This window comes from Oncorhynchus tshawytscha, linkage group LG10 (assembly GCF_018296145.1).
Source record: "Oncorhynchus tshawytscha isolate Ot180627B linkage group LG10, Otsh_v2.0, whole genome shotgun sequence".
Classification (NCBI taxonomy): Eukaryota; Metazoa; Chordata; class Actinopteri; order Salmoniformes; family Salmonidae; genus Oncorhynchus; species Oncorhynchus tshawytscha.
The window spans coordinates 21,071,679-21,076,310 of record NC_056438.1 but is presented as its reverse complement, the minus strand read 5'-3'; positions in this window follow the sequence as shown (position 1 = coordinate 21,076,310).

Below are 4,632 nucleotides of genomic sequence, written 5' to 3'. Positions count from 1 at the left end.
TTGTTATTTTACTGCTGCTCTTCAATTATTTGTTACTGTTATTTCTTATTCTTATTTTCTTTTAGGTATTTTTTACATTTTCTTTTCTTTTTAAACTGCATTGTTGATTAGGGCTTGTAAGCATTTCACTGTAAGGTCTACAGTGTATTCGGTACGATTTGATATGCTTAATCTGTTGATGCTGTATACATTCAATGTTTTAGTCATAAATGGGTTAATTCGTTGTATGATGATGATGATAATGATGATGATGATTCCACCATGTATTCGTCTACAGGAAGGTACCCCTCAGTCAAGTACTCCGTCAGTCCCCAGTTCTCATAACCAGGAAGACAGACATAACACTTGTCCAGCTGCTGCTGATTCAATGCAGTTTTTCTTCATTCAAATATGAAAATAGGCATTTAGCTATAGGTGTTTCACTGTGAATATTTTTGTCTGATGAACACTTATTTTTGTTATTCCTCTCAGGATCGAGATGCTGAAAACTCCATGACGCTGCTCTGAACAACATCTACAAGAAAGTGAACACCGGGAGACAGAGGAGCGACATGGAGAGAGACACTGTTTACTCCGGGTGAGATGACAAAATATGGACAGAAATGTAGACCTTTGCTCTTTAATAACTTGCATTGATTATATTTTCTACACTATCTATATATATATATATATATATATATATGGCTTTTCATTGTGTGTTCCAGTTACTACTTTCTGTCATGCTCCTTTTTAATGTTGATTCTGTTGTGCATTTTAGTTCCAATAAATCATTCAAATGCCTTATTTTTTCTCTGTACTTTGATATTTTTCTCTGTACTTAAATTTCATCCACTGATTCAGTTTGCAGGAAACATATTAGGCTGCTGCTCAATGTAACTAAGCTATTTTTTGTTTAATGAACTGTGAATATGCATCTATTGACTGGTGTTTTAGTTTGTCTGAAACTTGTATTTAGCTGTTGATAGGTGAGAATTGTCTGTTAATTGAATGACTAGAATATTCCGCCCTGAAACATATAATTGATTAGAATGTATAAAATCAGAATCAATAAATGTGTAGTCCTAGTCAGAATTAGGGTAAAACAATATGTCTTTATGGTATTTTAAACACAGACTGTCTGAGCTCGGTGCCGACCTGACTAGAGATTTGGGAGAGAACGGGGAGTACGTGACAAGGTCACTATCTCTGTCGGGTGGGTAGTGAGACAGACAGTGTGTGCGTAGCAGGACGTGTGTGTGTGTGCGTATGGCTGTGTGGGCGTGAGAAGTCAGTATAAAATTACTTGTTTTGTATTCTTGACTTTAGAATGTTCCGTGAATAAACCTTCATTCGACCATGATCTTACAAATTCTGGATGGCAGACAGTAATATAATTAAATTGGGTGATGTACCTGGAGAACACAATTCTCTTATCAGCTGTATCTCAAACATCTCTATGGTGTTCTGAATACCTTAAATAGATTTAACACTCAGCTCAATTCATCCCTAACCCCCAGCAATGACTGTCAGTCCTCACCACGTGCTCTCCACACACACATCAGTGCATCTAAACCACAAACAACCATGTCACTAAGAGTACAACTCTTCATGAGAAAAACCTGAACTAAAAATACAAATATTATAATTTGAACAGCATATTGTTGAGAGACTGATTTAAGTATGAAGTACACATTGTGATTTGTCCATCTTCAGAAACTATTGACAAAATCTTAACTTATAATTCCATTTTGCAGGATTGCAATTCATTTATCTTTCAATAGGGTGCAGTAGTGTTTATGGAAGTCCCCTGTGGCAGCTACACCAGTAGAGTAACAGCAACTTTTAGAAGTCAAATGTTCAAATTGTTCACTACTTTTATGAAGAATCGTTGATAAACACTTTCCTGTGATAGTTCATGTGTGTAGTCATATCTGTCAGCAAAGGCACAACAAAGACTGTGGCTGTTAAGAATCTATAACAAGGTAATATATACATTTATTACTTACATATTACACATCTGTATCATGTTATAAATCCATTTCAGAATCATAGAGTCACATGCATCAAACAGGCTAGGTAGTCATCATCACTGGATGGATCATTACTACTAACATAAACTAAGTTATAAAGTGTAGCTTAGTTACCAGGAGGAGCCACACAGGCACTCAAAATGAAATTGGCAAAAAATGGCTGTATATGACAATGACTCATGTTGACATGTAGTTTGTATTGACTTCCAGGGAGGAGTTGAATAAGTATGGGAGACAACCTATTTATTCATGTCATCTCTCCTCTGTAATGTGTTGACCTCGCTTAGTTGTGTTGATAGCATTTAAATCACACCCACCCCAACACAAGTTCACAGGTACTCTGCAGTCTTCTGTAAGCCCAAGACGAGGCCATATCTACGCTTTGGTCAGGTGGGCCTGCTGGCTTTGTGCACACAGGACCCTCCTACCTGCTCTCTGTGTCTCTATGTGGTTTTCAGCAGGATGTCTTTGTGGTGTCACTGTTCTCACTATCTTTACTTGTTGTTCATGTTGCCCCTGACAGCTTACAGCCACAACAAAACAGTTATTTATTTAACTGACTGTAATATATATTTAGTTATCTGAAATCAGTTACAAACCACAAATAACTACTAATGAACCCTATCTGAACCCTCTGAGTTAAGCACCTCGTGTCATACAGCACCATCTATTTTAACTTGTGGTCCGGGGGGGAGGGGCCATTTTGTGATGTCATGCGAGAACTTTCAGTACATTCTCAAACAGGCATATCTTGTGAAGCACAAAGTCAACTGCAGGTTCCTCTGTCAGAATGAGACCAAAAAAGTAGGATCCTCCTTCTGATAGATTGCTTCCTTTTAGAACCACACTAACCACAGAGTAAAACAGACTAGATACAGTGTGTCACATTAGCTGAGTGGCTGTGGTATCCAATCAGGCATGCACGCTCATGTGCTACACTAAGTGAATGTTTCTGTGAATAATATACAAGGAATGGAGGACTGACATGTACTTGTTTCATTGTGTAGGTGTTTACACTTCTCATGTTCACTCTTGTACATACACTATATCTACAAAAGTATGTGGACAGTATGGTGGAACAACTGCAAGATTATGTTATAATACTTTATTGCATCAAATGGTTGTGTTATGAATAGACTATTCTGTTAACTATTGTGTGTGTCACGAATCCCGTTTCCTGAGTCTGTTTTTTGCCTGTGTTCTGTCCTGGAGTGTTTTTTCCGGCGTCCTGGAACGCACCCTGTCTGGTTGCCGGGCAATGTAGCCAGTTGGGAGTTCTGATTACCCGCACCTGTATCCCATCAGCTATCTGCACACCTGGTCCTGATCATCATCTCTCCTCTTCATAAGCCCGGACCTGACATCCATTCCCTGCCGGATCGTTAGCCATGAACAGTATGTTGTGCCATAGTATCAGCCTCAAGTTGGATAGAATTTGTTTTTTGTTTTTTACGTATTGCTTGCCTTAAACTTACCTCCGTTTGTTCTGTCTTCAGTTACTCACCCGGATCATTTACCCCATTCCCGCCTGGTCGTCGGAGGATTCCGTTCCCCATTGGATCCACCTATTTACTCCCATCAACTCACCACCGCTGCCCGCTACGCCACCTGGATATATCTACCCATTCACATTCACTTGTAAATAAATACTCACCTTCTTCCTACTCTCCTTGTCCTGGTCTGCTTCTGGGTTCGATTTTGAAGAAACGTGACAGAACGATCCGGCCAAGGATGAACCCAGCGGACCTGGATTCCGTTTGCCATGCCATTACCCAGCAGGGAAAGACATTGGGACAACACAAGACGGCGCTACAGGAGATAGCGGGTGCAATCCAGAACTTATCTGCTAGCTTGACACAAATCCAGGATCAGCTCAGTTTGCTGGCGATTCATTCACCACCTGTTTCACCCATCTCACCGGCCGTGTCTGATGCGGTTTCCTTCCGTGAACCCAAGGTACCGACGCCTGATAAATATGAAGGGGATTTGGGAAGATGCCGTTCGTTTCTTATGCAGTGTGGGTTAGTGTTTGATCTGCAGCCCCATTCTTACGCCACTGACAAGGCTAGGATAGCCTTTGTTATTGAACTGCTGCGTGGAAGAGCTCTGGAATGGGCTTCAGCCGTTTCCAGTCAGGTCAGTGACTCTGCTCCTCCTGATTTGTCCCTGGTTCCAGAAACATATCACAAGTTGGGTGAAGTATTCAGTAAACAGAAGGCTCAGTCCCTTCCTCCCCACCGACCTTATGACTGTGCAATTAATCTGTTTCCTGGAGCCGCCTTTCCCAAGGGACGGTTATACAGTATCTCTCGACCTGAACGTGAGGCCTTGGAGACCTACATCAAGGAGTCTCTAGCTGCAAGTCTCATTCGGCCCTCGTCATCACCTCTGGGAGCAGGATTTTTTGTTTGTGAGCAAGAAGGATGGTTCTCTTCGACCGTGTATTGATTATCGGGGTTTGAATGATATTACAGTCAAGAACAAGTATCCCCTGCCCTTGATGAGCTCGGCTTTCGATTCTTTACAGGGTGCTACGGTTTTTACGAAGCTTGATTTACGTAATGCTTATCATTTGGTTCGGATCAAAGAGGGGGACGAGTGGTTGACTGGGTTCAATAGTCCA